The sequence below is a fragment of the Prenolepis imparis genome, unplaced genomic scaffold, assembly GCF_030444845.1.
Source record: "Prenolepis imparis isolate NDT839.2.m4 unplaced genomic scaffold, iyPreImpa1.0 SCAF_23, whole genome shotgun sequence".
NCBI classification, from domain to species: domain Eukaryota; kingdom Metazoa; phylum Arthropoda; class Insecta; order Hymenoptera; family Formicidae; genus Prenolepis; species Prenolepis imparis.
The window spans coordinates 500,624-515,866 of NW_028141181.1; the positions used below are offsets into that span (position 1 = coordinate 500,624).

At 39.3% G+C, this 15,243-nt stretch overlaps 1 pseudogene; it reads right to left on the minus strand.

The window, feature by feature from the left end:
* Nucleotides 1-265: 265 nt before the first annotated feature.
* Nucleotides 266-14,164, minus strand: LOC145946836 (uncharacterized; annotated as a pseudogene).
* Nucleotides 14,165-15,243: the final 1,079 nt, after the last annotated feature.

The following is a 15,243-nucleotide window of genomic DNA, read 5'->3' on the forward strand; positions in this document are numbered from 1 at the left end:
CTAGGCTTAGAAAGGCTAATTTATTAATAATTAGCATTAATTGTGGTTGCGGTCTCCTCTGAGCCTAGTGACTTTCCACGTGGCAGCTGACTGTGATATTTACGGTGCTTTACACTGAACTTTGAATAAAGTTAGTGGTTTCAGCGATTAATATACACTTTAGTGATATTAATACAGATTATAAATATAATTTTAAATCTTTTGGGTAGTGTTAAACAGTTAAATTATGTTTAGCAAGTGTTAGATATATCTATCCTTGTCGCTCTCATGGGGAATCGTGCTCCTGTGGAATTTTAGACTAAATAAATTTATATACGTATTGGGGGTATATTTATTGAGTTCTATTGTTGTACGGGAACATTGTGAGCAAAATTCAGTGCTCTGTAATTGTTAATTACTGTATAATTGGCATTTTACTGTCTGTACGGAAATCTCATTGCGCATATCCTTGCGCAGCTGTTCGTAACGACACTTGTGCTCGGGTGTGCAAAAGTGATGTGGTAGCTTTGAAGTTACTGAACACGTGACTGCTGGAACGTGCTTGGATGCTTTGCGCGGATGTTTGCGCAATTCTTGGCTGCTGTCTGCTAAAAATGCGCTCGCGTGCTCAATTCTGGGATGGCATTCCTGATTGATGCTGACGCGCAGGCGCATGCAAGGAAGTTAGCTAGTCTAGTCATCTGCTCGTGGAGTATACGGGTGCAGTTGATTCGGTGATGTATTGCACAAGGATTAGTTTCTTTATGTGCATTTATGGTTATTCATATACATATTATGTACATGAATTTACACTATAACTATACGCTTAATCAGTGACATTGACTATATATTAATTTAATTTAACAGACTTTTATTCATTTAGTGCATTCAGTGTATCAAGACGCAAGTACTTTTGTACTTGGTGTATTATAGTTATATACAGGCTCTTTGCACTGTGTTTTGTTTAAACTTTATTTAAGTAACAATTCTGACTATAAGTGCACTATTAGGTTACTGACAGTTGACATTTGGTAATATACTAGTGAGACAGTGTTTATCTATATTGATATATACAAATTGTCTCTTAATTAACGAATAATTATCTTTATTTGGTGCTCTTGGTGGCTGAGTACTGTACTTCTGCTCTGGAGTAGGCAGGGCCGCAGGGCCGCGCGATTACAGTAGTTATGCATACCGGGTGTATGATTTGATCTAAATGTACTGAACGTGATCTTACATTTAAAGGAAGAGATTTTCTAGTGTGTAATGGCACATGTTTAGACATGTGTTATTAGTAGTGATATAAGGAGAGTTCTAACCCACGGGGCAATGAGGGGGGGGGGGTGAGGGGCGAGGGGAACCCGAGGCGAGGGGGACTGACGTCACGCGGGGAGGGGGAATGACGTCACGCGGGAGGCGTCGGCGATGTACCGCGTGGGGTCCGCGGGGAGGGGGAGCGTCCGCGATTTTGGAGCCGGGTCCGCGAGGGGTCCGTGGGAAGGGGGGAGCGTCCGCGATTTTGGAGCCCGGTCCGCGAGGGGTCCGCGGGGAGGGGGAAGCGTCCGCGATTTTAGAGCCGGGTCCGCGGGGAGGGGGGAGCGTCCGCGATGTTAGGGTCCGCGAGGGGTCCGCAGGGAGAGAGGAACCCGCGAAAGACCGCATGAACCTTTTTGGGTGAGAGGTCCGCGGGGAGAGAGGAACCCGCGAAAGACCGCATGAACCTTTTTGGGTGAGAGGTCCGCGGGGAGAGAGGAACGCGAAGGAGAGCGCGAGGCACACGTGAGAGAGATGACGCAAGCGAGGCGTATATGCAAAAGCGAGAGAGATAGTGCGAGATGGCTAGGTAGCGAGATGACGCGAAGGAAAGCGCGAGGCGCACGCGAGAGAGATGACGCAAGCGAGGCGTATATGCAAGAGCGAGAGAGATAGCGCGAGATGACGAGAGGTAGCGAGATGATGCGGCGATGGAGAGCGCGAGAGCTGATGCAGCGAAGGAGAACGCAAAGAGAGAGGCGTTCGTAAGAGAGAATTTTATTTTTTTATAATAATATCCTTAATAATAATTTAATATATCTTATGCTATTATTAATAGTAGGGATGCAAGGAGAGGACCTATTCTAAAATAAATACATTTATTTAATATTTAAAATAATTTTTATTTTTAAAATGAGTATATGTGTGCAATTATACAATTTTGTGTGTGTGTGAATTTAAAAATTTAAAATATATAATATAAGAATGAAAATATAATAATAATACAATATATAGAAAATATAAATTAATATAAAATGTAAAATATATTAATACAATAATATAAAAATATGAATATAAAATATAAATTAATATAAAATACTGCGATGGATGCATCATGACGATCGAACCAGGTGGGTTGATATGATATTTCGTGACGATCGACCCATGTATCATGACTTGTGGTATGAGGCGGAGGCTGCGAGGCGGTGGGGCGGTGGCTGCGAGGCGGAACTCCTACATGACAGAAATTTTTTTTATTAAATATATTATTAATTATTTTATGAGTCATTTTATTATTTTAATAATTTATAAATGAAAAGAAATACTTACTAGGCCCATAATGGCTCCGGGACATGTTCGGGAGGATAAGGTTCCTCCCCGAACAACTGGCGAAGGCAGCACACATCATCCCATTCGACGTAAGGGAACTCTTCCTCTATGTCGCCCCACAGCAGGTCATTATAATATCGGTCATATTCACGACCTATCCGCACCCACCTAATGTGCACCTCACGCTCCGACTCGTACCACAAGTCGTGATACATAGCGGTCCATTATATCAGTCAACCATTCTCGCTTCTCATGGCCTTTTACATACACAAGAGAGGATAACTCTTTTTCTTCTTGTATCATACCAGCGATAGCTGTTGTAATCAAACGCTGAGCCATGCTGTATGGAACGTTTCCATCTACCCATTGCAATCCATGATGATTTCGAGTCAACCATGAAGCTTGACGTCTCTCCGATTTTATGAGCACACCCCATGGTACGGGGCATGCGAAAATATAATGTGAAACAATGAATCCTCTTCTCAGGATCGCCGCTTCCTTCACAATAAACTGTTTATTGAAAATTAATCCTTGTAGATCCACAAACGTTGGTACAACTATATTGTTGCAAGAATGTTGGACGACTGATGTCGATTGTTAAAAATCTCAATCTTTTATATCGGAGGATAATTGCTGGTTAAGTAATTTTACGAACTATGTTGGTCAACGGACAATATTCGACAACACGATCGTGCAAAATGAGACAATAGGCGGTAGTATTTGTCGGTACATCTTCCTTACATTCAAACTCTATTCTCACGTCCACGGTAGAATTTTTGACAGATTCATTTTCGCGAACAATCAATAACTGCGAGAGGACCGCAATGTAGAAATTTTGCGATAGTTAGTACATTCTCAATATCCCGTAATAAGATTTGCGAAAACGAGAGTACATATCATACAGAATCGACCATCTGTTTTTATCGAAATCTAAATTTAAATTATCGTAGGGATAAGATTCCGAGTTTAGATATAGCTTAACGTTGGCTAATTTACAATGATCGAATGTAGTTTTATCTTTTGTCATAACAGTCTTTTTACCAGTCTGCAGTGCAAAGATCACATATCGTGGCTTTTCCAGCTGACAAGGGGAGGCTACGACGTGATAAATCTTCTACTTCTAATGAATAAAAGATGTTTTACATTTATTTATATTGTGTATGACAATTTTTCTACCGTAGCAATTCCACAAGTAGAGTGTCTAGAGAGAAAGAACGTAAATAAAAAGATTCATTTTTGTAAAATAAAATAAATAGACGTATTAATCCATTAAGCGTATTAACTTATGTAATGTACATTTATTGTGAGTCATAATAGCATTTTATTATATAAAAAAAAAAATAAAAAAAAAAAAAACTTAAAAAGATTTGAACCCGCAACGTTGACGTTACGTGTCTGGTACTTAGCTGCTGGACCACGCGCTCTTCGAAAAAACGTTCTATTCCATTTGCTTATAACGCGCTTAAAATTTTCATTTTAGGTTTTCTCGCAAACGCTTGAGTATTGCATCTTATCCTTTTACCCAATATTATTCGACATCAATACCTATCGCTACAACGAGTTTCGTTCAAATCGATTGGTATCACGTTGTAGCCTACCCTTGTGAGAGGCGGTTTTCACAGTCCACGAATGCTTGGTCGTACTAAGTAACAGCGGAAATTCGTACAGATTCCAAGAGCGAAAACTCATGTTTAAGAATCGCCCGCTTTCCAATGCTCGTAAGAAGGATAGTTTATTGATTTCGTTCAATATTACATACGGCATACGCCATTGTATCTTGATCAATTCAATATCAGCTTCCGCAAGTCCATACAGACAATTGTTGTCGTTGCGCGAACGTATCAAAATTAATTCATGGCGAGCGTTAATCACAACTTGCTTGTAATCTTCGCAAAATCCCAACAACATGTTGAGCGGTACGCAAAAGTTAAACATGCAACTATCACCACATGATCCATTATGCGTCATATCCCACCCGGCATTCTTCAAGATTTTACTTCTCTCGGTAGTTAAAGAGACATAATTTCTCAACGTAGAAGTTATTCCAACGTTTCTGTTGCGATCAATCTCCACACCATCGAGTTCATATCGAATTTCATCAAACATGAATGCAACGCAGTTATTTGCCAATACCAGCGTTTCATTTGCATCTATTTTAGATATCGTCAACTTTCCCTCAACATACAGAAAGCTTTCGCACGTGTACAAATCCTGGTGGTGTATAGGTATCCGTATCTCATCGCTATGTCCAAGCGATGAGTTGGCGTATGGATTGTACGTATGTGTCTCAACCTAGACGATACGATCATCAAAGACTGGTTCATCACCAATATTCAAAATATCAATCATCTTTTCGTACGATGAATCCCAATGATTTTAAAAATTCGCGATTCAATGCGCTGAGTTTCCTTTTAGTGTAACGAGATCTCTGATTATTGTCGCTCACTGCCGCAGCTGCTCTCGCAAAAGTATTGTCCCTCGTAATGTCCCTCGTAAAATTATTGTCTCTCACGTGCTCCGTATCATTTAGCACGAGCATCACACGCTAATTTTGTCGACGCCGTACGTGCAATCTTACAGTTACTTCCTCTCCTCGAAAATACAGCAATCGTCCTTCTTGATCAACAATGCGTATCGTTAGATCAGTAATGCTCCGTACGACGATCGGGAGATAAATGATCTGTGCAGGCGTTTCCGATATCTTATATCCTGGCGGCACGCTCGGTGAAAATTCATGTATCGTGTGTACGCGCTTGTCATTACGCACCAGTGGTGACGCTACATTCTATACGGATAATATTCACGCTAATAATATTTATAGGTAAATCCGAATCATGCCATTTGTGAGGTTGCAATATACGATTCGACGAGAATCCCAACAGCGATCCTATGCTGTCAGGTTTACTAAAATTTATTCTATAGATGCATTTGATTTCGCTCTTTAGAGTATTATGATTGGCGCGAAGCGCTATTGCATCTTCATTCTGCTCCTTATTGGAAGGATATTGTGAAATTGCACGTCTCAGATACTCATCTATAGCTTGTATTTCGTATGATCCTTCGGGTATCGTAATTTCCTTGTCATCGTTATCAAAGTAAAATTTATTATTCTTAGAATTTACATTCGATATCGTATGATAAGTTTCAAAATCTGTTAAACCGAGCTCATAATCACCATTCGATAAATCTATAGCTGGAAAGTAGCTTACAACAAGAACGCTACCTTTGCCAGTCAACGTTAGTGTTAGCGACATTGTTGATGTTGTCAAACTGAATCGTGATGATGGATTGACAGGCTTTATATCAGTCGTTTGAAGAAACACAATTGTCCACAATTATTCTGATTATAATTTTGATAGGATGTGTGATTGTATTCTATTTTAGTAACATTTAAATATTGCACCAATTCTTTGGATGGTTGAAGATTGCCAAAACTATCGAAATATATTGCTCGATTTCCTCTCTTTACATATGCCACCCAATGGGTACCGGAACCATCAACGTCATCCAAATTTACAATACCGCTTTCATTTTGTCGTATACCGCTTATCGGTAAATTATTGCGCATGAAACACCTCTAAAGAATGGTATACGCATACGTCTTGCCAGTTGATGCAATTGTACATTAGTTGTTACACCCACAGGCATTTTTAGCGTTTTTTTTTGACGTTTTTTTTTCTTAGTTGAGAATCTCTGTCCACGCTTGTATGGAGCGAGATAAACTCCACGACCTTCCATAGCGCGATTATGACGTTGCATTTCTTCAAGCTGACGTTGCGCAGCCTTGCTATCATTCACAGCCTTTACGACTCCCGCTGCTCCACCGGCCAACGAACCGAGAATTCTCAACAATGGTAAAATTGGCAAGATACCACCACGCTTCGCCACAGGCAGTATTCGTTTCTTCTTCTTTTTCAAAGATTTTTTCGTCTTCATCCCCATACCGAATTTTGTCTTTGCTTTCATAGCTGCCCAAACAGTCGTAGCGGCTGCTCTTTCACCAAGAGTCGAATCTCTCGCAGTAATACGTTTTCGCGCTTTCGCAGCGAGTATATTGTCAGCAACGTGTCGTTCTCTGAGGGCGTTGCTTTGAGAATATGCAATGTTGTGCTCGCGACACGCGGCATCCAATGGATTAATGCCTCGATCACCTCTAGCCAATCGCTTTTCCAAATGAGTCCCCGGACCGCAAAACTGATAGCCGGGGATATGTAATTCGATCGGAAGTGCGTTTATCGCGCGATTAAAGAGACCACTACCTATTTTCGTTGACATTAGCTGCAATCCTTTATCATCGGCGCTGGACCGTCGATGTGCGTTCGCTGCCACGGTCGATTGTAATGTTCGAAACAGCGGCGACAGGCCTGAATCTCTGGATCCGCCTTTATGTGTTCCGGAAGCTTGTCCCACACGTAGTGGATGTGATTTTCGTATCGCAATAAAAATGCTTTTGGCACAAATTGCAGCTGTTCGGCGCTTAAACCGTGAATATCGGAAGCACTTGTTAGCAGAAGAAACATTTTTTCGCTACTGAGAGATTCATGGTTCCTCGCTGCTATAAATAGGCTCTCCATGACTCATTCATTCATTCGAGAGAAAACATGCGGTTCGTTCAGCAATCGACGATAATCAAAGTTACAAATTTCGACGATAAAACACGGTTAATGTTGGATAAAGAAATACGCAGACATGAAAACATGCTTCCAAATACTATACGCGGTATCATCTGCGGCCCCTCGAATTACGGTAAAACTAACGCGTTGATTAGTTTGATAGAAAGCCCGTACGGTGTTTGCTTCGAGAACATGTACGTTTACTCGAAATCGCTTCAACAACCGAAATATCGATATTTGGAAAATTTGCTATCAACGATAGAAGAAATTGGTTATTTTACATTCTCTAATAATAGCGATGTCATTCCACCGAGTGAGGCGCTTCCGAATTCCATTTTTATCTTTGATGACGTGGCATGCGACAAGCAAGATATGATAAGAGAGTACTTTGCAATGGGACGACACTCGAACGTCGACTGTTTCTATCTTTATCAAACGTATGCCAAAATACCCAAGCATCTTATACGTGACAATGCAAACTTATTAATTTTATTTAAACAAGATGGGACAAACTTGAAATATGTGTACAACGATCACGTAAATACAGATATGTTTTACGATATTTTTCGCGCTTTTTGCCAGAAATGTTGGCAACATAAATATGGATTCGCGGCGATTGACAAGGACAGTCCGCTGACTAATGGACGATATAGAAAAGGATTTAATGAATTTGCAATACCGCAAAGCAATTAGTCGCTTTCGACACATTGATCGAACAACGTCTAAATTACAACATGATGAATAACGATCGTGAAAAGATTGTGAGAGAGATTGCGAAAACGAGCGATTCAATACGCAAAAAATATCGTTTCTTGAAAACTGGTAAAATGGAGGAGGACGATGCATTGGAGAGGCATTTTAAATCAATCTCTGAACCTCTGAAACAGCTTGTTGAAAACACAGTCGTTGTTGAGTCTGGTGAAGAAAAGATTGAACCATCGAGTATGCTCGGAGAGAAAAAAGAGTTTAAAACAAAGCGATCAAATATATCATTGAGCGGTATAACTTCTACTCCAAAGCGAATCAAAAGCAGGCGAATGCAACAATTATTGGATGCAACTACTTCTACTCCGATACAAGATGTACAACCAAGACAATTATTCCATGATAAGACATCTATCGAGGAAATTTTCGAGACTTCACCTGAATCGCTTGTGACATCGATTCAACATTCATTACAAACATCTGAGGGTCAAAATTCATTGCGAAATCACCTGGGTCCACTTGCTCAAAAATATGTGGCAGCTATATTGAGTCAAGATAAAAATTCCAAGATGGATTACGTATGCGGTATTAAATTTATCGACAAAGGAATGATGCTCGGTAATAAAAATTTCGATGTGGATAAAAATGATAATATAATTATCGATGGATCAAAATACGTTGGAACAGCAGGTCTTTACGAGCTGGTTTTCAAGAGAATTCCCGACGATGAAATATATACTGCAAATGACTTGCAAAACTACAAAAGTATATTTATAAGAACAAATGCGCACAGACGAAATGGTAATGTGAATCAGTCTGTATTAGGTAACAAGGGATACAAATATAAATATATAATCGCACCATTATTCTCTGATAAAAAATCTGGAAAAGGTATACCGCGTGCTATGACCTTAAACAATAATAAGATTGATTACGTGCATTGGAATGATCCCAACGAGTTGGTAGATCGTCTGCGATTTCTCGAAGCTTCACGTCAAGCCGGCAACAACGCCCACGGCAATGAAATATTGTCGATTATCGAGGAACTTTACGAAGCTGGCATTATTATAAAATAAGTTATACATCCACGATACGAGTCAGTCTGTCAATATTAGTGGTATCGAAATGTCGATTAATAAATTTGGATTATCACTTGGAACGTCGAATAATAATTCATATTATCAATGGAATGGATTACTAAGAAATTACGTGCGCGATAACACTCTGTGTCTAACAGCCTCCGGCTATGACGCAAGGTCGCGCAAGATACAACGTGTAGCGCAACCGGAAGATGATAATGATGCAGCCAACAAACGATATGTCGAAGCGAGTGTCAAGCTTTTGAGAGATCAACAGAAAGAAATTGAGAAAAAAATAATCAGGCTTGAAAGGAATATGCAGGCGCTATTATTAACGCTGGATAAAATGGCTGTAACGCAGACTACATCAAAAGATACATAAAGAACTGTACGTGAAAATTATATCACATTATTACAAATATGCCTCGATCAAACACCTCTGAAAAGCAGCTACACGTGGAGGAATTGCACGCTCCAGCGAGAAGAAATTTTCCGCGTAGACGCGTCATAGTACGTGGATACGACGACCTGTGGCAAGCTGCCGTGGTCGAGATGCGTCCTTATGCAAGAGTCAACAAAGGATACAATTACATACTCACCGTCATCGATGTGTTGAGCAAGTATGCATGGGCCGTGCCGCTGAAGAATAAGAGCGGACGCGAAACAGCTGACGCTATCGCCGAGATAATTCGAGATAGCAAGAGATGTCCGAGAAACATACAAACCGATAGAGGAAAAGAATTTTACAATGCAAATGTGCAGAAACTCGTAAAAAAACACAACATCAATCATTACTCGACGTATTCTGTTATGATAGCCTCAGTGGTGGAACGATTTAATCGTACTTTAAAGAACAATATGTGGAAAATGTTTACACTTAATGGCAATTATAAGTGGATCGACGCGCTGTCCCGCCTCGTTGCAGAGTACAATGCGCGAAAACATCGCACTATCGGCATGAAACCTATCGATGTTACTCCGGAGATTGCCGAAAAACTTTTAACTACGATATACAGTAACGTAAAAATTGCTGTTCCGGCAAGATTCAAAGTAGGCTGTCAGGTACGCGTGAGTAAATTCAAGACCATCTTCGAAAAAGGTTTTACACCAAATTGGACTACCGAAATATTTAAAATTATCAAAGTGCAGAAAACTAATCCTGCGACATATAAACTTGAAGATTCGCGCGGAAATTCCGTCGCCGGAGGATTCTACGAGTACGAGTTACATCATCCCGATGTATATCTCGTGGAAAAGGTTTTGCGGAAAAGAGGTGATGATGTTTATGTGAAATGGTTGGGACTGGATAAATCTCACAACTCATGGATTCATAAAAATAATGTATTATAAACATTTATTTAAAATATTTGTACACTCTTTATTTTACAATATATTTATCTAATAATTTTATGAATACAAATATACATATAATATACATATTTATACAAAATATACATATACAAAATATACAAAATATACATATTTTACAACAAATATTATTTACAAAGGTATTTTATAATGTCCCCATGGTAATGTATCAGTGGTTTCAGGTATGATATACCGCTTGTCATCGTGAGGACTTAGAGCAATTTTCGTCTCGAATGGTGTATACTTCATGCAATTTCGATCTTATACATGACTGACTACGTGTCATTTCAATCTCTTCATTCAAACACCGCGTGTAATCATCAAACGTTATCGTTCTCGCGACAACGTTACTCTTGACACCTTTTACTTTTTTGGTATCTTTCTTACCATCCACTCGTAATGCATACATTTTTGCTCTAAGCCCTACAAATTCGGTCATTATCGTACCGTTATTTTCATCTTTCATTAGACCTGGCACTTTTTTATTCACGAGCGGTATACCATACACATTGTCCGCAGCGTAATCGCTTGTATCAAATTTGCTTACGTCGCGCTTTATATTCTTATACACATCTTCACATTCGATGTGGTATATTAGGCTGTCTGTGTCTGTGTACATTACCCTGCATCTGTCGCGATATAGCGGTGACATGTACTCGTGATGAAATTCGTATAAACATGTTTTGGAGATGTCGAGTATGCACATGCCAACATAGATTGGTTTATAAAATTTTACCTCGAGTTTGCGTAATTCGACAGCGATTAGATTTTCCGAAAAGATACTTCTACTGTGAAAATTTAGTTTCGCAATCATTGCCTCTGCACCGTATCTTCCTTCCCAATGTGTGATAAGTTTTACATCAACCCGATTGCGCACATTTTCCATCGTTTTGCCGAATACTGCATTATTCATCAATTTATATAAATTTTTTTCAAAATCATTTTTTGCTTGCGTTCTAAATTGCGTATTAAGTTGGATATAATTTCGAAGCCATGGAGATTGCGCGAATTGTAATATGCGATGTATTTTTGCAACGCGAAGGCCGTGAGGTGTACATTGCTGCAGGTTGCGGTAGTGTATCACATATCGCTTCTTATCGTATAGCGTTGCGAGAAGCTTATCTTCCCGCTTGCCTGGCGGCTTGTCGCGTGTCGGGCAAAACGGTAGGTCAGTGTGCGTGTCGTGAAGATGTCGCGGATATTCTAAATCTACCTCGAGGATGTAGCCTGTGGGTGAATCGAGCGCGATAGATGATGTGTCGAAATTAGATACATCGTCGACCCATTGAAAATCAGCATAAGGCAATGGTTGACACATTGCCCATCCATACAAATTATTTACATCGAAATACATTAGATATGAAGATGGTTTCAATGGATCGTACGACTGCATATACTTGTTATTAGCGTGTGCATATCTGTTTGAACATTGACTCAGACCACCGCGTATACCCCGTTCGATAAACATTACCATGTCAACGTCTGTAAGTAATTCGAACGTAATTTTTGTCTGCTTTAACATGGCGTCCCACGTATACCCGGGGAGAGTATAGTAATACGCGGGGTCGAACCCATAACTTTCGATACATTTATCCCGGAAATTTTCAAAAATGTCGGCTAATAACATAACATCAGTTTTTAAATATAAATCGCTATATTCGCCCAGCGTTCGAATGGAGAACCGCTCCCATACGTTTTCAGCGTGCGCGTAATCGTTCTCGGATACAGTGTCGCCGGTCAAGGAACTGTAAAATGATTCGCGCGGTGGTAGACATATATCATGTAACCTTTCAAAATAGTTGATGTATTCATATGGAAAGACTCATTTCCGTTTTAATAATTCGAAATTTTCGGTGGATAAATTTTGAAATTTCAATTGTAAATTTTTGAGTTTATCTTTACTTAGAAATGATGCCAATTTATTGAGACTAGTATTGAGAAATTTATATGAATCGATAAAACGTAATTTAATATTTCTGGATTTGTCTTCGGCAATTTGAACATTTTTTGTAAATGATATATATTTTTCTTTAGTTATTGGAAGTAATTCGATTCCCCCTTCGAACGCTGTAGCTATTTCCTTAATTATGAAATGTGAGTCGTAACCGGATAAATTATGAAATACTATTGGAATGCAAAAAGAGTTTTTATAATTTAAGTTGCAATTTGAGTGTGCTGGACCTCTGTACCGCCCGGTCAGATGACAATGATCGCGTACGCGTGTATCGTCATCTTACGTGAATGGTTTCTCACATATATGACAATGTGTCGCGCTATGAAATTTTTCCCACTCGTCTGATGTTAAATTTACCATGGGGACGTTAGTTGCCAAAATATTCTTTACGCGTATCGCTAAATTTTGTAGTTGTTCGGAAAACCACGAAACGCAATCTACACTACGACGAGAATAATACTCGGATAATGAATCGTCATATGAGCAATGTACATAATATGCTATACTAAATACTTGGTGATGTTGATATAAATTCTTTTCTTCTTCCTTCTTATCCGTCTTTGTCAGTACGCATTCGAGGTCAGCGTATACGACAAAAGGAAGCCGTTCTTTCCTGGTATAGTTGGTGAAGCTGAGCCACTTGTCCTTATCGCTCGGTAACCGGATAGCGCAGTCATTCATCTCTCCGCAGTCTACCATATGTGACTGCAACTTGTCCTCAGACCCGAAATAATGCATACATCTGTAAAATTACAATTATAAACAATTTTATTTTATATACATATATAATTTACAATAAATATAATTTGCAATAAATATACATACCGATCGCAGATATATTTTTGACCATTATGTTTGCTCAATTGCGAGCTCACGAGCCGGGAGAGATTCTTGATGCATGTGAAATGTCCAATGTTATTGCTGTCTTCCACGTACAGCAAGTTGACGTGTCTGTCTTTCTTCTGCTCGCTGAGACGCATTGGGACAATGTTCTTTTCTTCGATACAGTACACATTTATCGAAATGTTGTTTGATAGTTCAAATTTCTTAATTTGATTCACAGTCACTGGAAACTCAATGTCTTGGAGATTCAGCACTGTCGAATAATGGGGATATGAAGATTCCCGTTCCACTTTTCTATCAGCAGGATATAGAGCAGCAACAACTGCCCATGCAAAACATGCATTGTCTTTTGATTGCACATTCACCACTGCTCTTTTGTTCATTATTTCTCGCGGTAATTTAATGTGACATCCCGCACGCATTGGATTCTACTTGTTTATATTTACAGTTAAATTGTTTATTCGCGATAATGCCCAACCACTATCACGTTCTTGAAATTCTTCTAGCGATGCTAGTGTGGGCTCGATAACGCGGCGTTTGTACCATTCATGTAAATCGGAGGTGTGATAGATTTCATAGTTTTTAGTGTTGACACTTTTATTGGCGCGCTTATCACCCGACACGAACTCTTGATTAAACATAATGTTCACTTTTACACTAGTGTGTTTTTGCATAACTTGTTGCATGTGTTCGATCACAATGTCTTTGGCATCTTCAAGAAATTGACGAGGTTCAATGTGATTATAGTTTATTACCGTACCAGTCAAGATGCGGCTCTCGAACGCCGTATCAATCTCTCGCCATATGAGTTCGATGTCTCGCGAACTGCATCCAGCACCTGCGTGTACAAAACATCGGCGTACCGAATTTTTCAACCCTTCTAGGCGAGCAATTTGGGCGACAAGTGATTGTCGAACTCCGATCGGTAATCGTGGACGTTTTATTCGGCTTTGTTCTTCCAATGATTCGATGTATTGGTCACATTGCTGCTCCCACACAATGTATTCCTCCACCGAATTCACCCTTGCTGATTGCTCCATCAAACTTGCTTCCAATTGTGCTATTTTTGAGATGCTCCTGCTGAACCTCTGACAAAGATACTGACAGAGTATGCCTCCTTACCAGCATTTTTATTTGATCACTGACACTTGAAAATCTCGAGTATGTTGCATTTTGCACATTTGACCTTGACAATAATTCTAATATTTCATTAAGGATGATGTCATAGCAGCCACGCATCGGCGCTTGAAAATTTTGAATATGTTGCATTTTGAACACCTGAGACTGATGTCATAGCAGCAGCTGTGCATTAGCGCTTAAAATTTTGAATATGTTACATTTTACACATTTTGACCTTGACAATAATTCTAACATTTCATTTGAGGATGATGTCATAGCAGCCGCGCATCGGCGCTTGAAAATTTTGAATACGTTGCATTTTGAACACATAGGTCTGATGTCATAGCAGCAGCTGTGCATCGGCGCTTTGATTGGTTGAAAATAATATCGGATCAGCAATAATCCCCACCCCATCACAATGGATATTATGGATAAAATTTAAAAATAATTTAGTATTACATTGATCACTCGATTGAAAAGGTTCTTTTAAAATGTACTCCGCCAGCATGAATTATTACGTTCCAGTACAAGAGAGCAATGTTTTGTACAAGAAGAAATGTGACAAGTAAGTTTCAATATTATCTGTTAAATGAATTTTTCAATAAACAACTTTTTTTTTTGTTGTTAAATAATTATTTTCAATAAAATTTTTGCAGCGCTTCATCTCATCGGCTCGTATACTTGGAAGAAGATACGTCTTAACCCCAACATCATACAAATATTTGGAAATAGGAATCAGCGTCGGAATAATATCCTATGTGGAATTGGCTCTCGGTGATAATCGAGGCAATCAAATAATATTACCCATTGAAACATGGAAATCTCTAATGCGGAAACGAGCAGACATTGAGCAGCTAACTGAAACTCCGCTATGGATTAGTGATCTGACACTCGAAGCGGTTAACATGTATACTTCAAAAATTATAAAAATTACTTCATCTGATAATTCTTTGTACATGAAACCATCAACGTTACTACATTTATTCGATTTCGACAAATG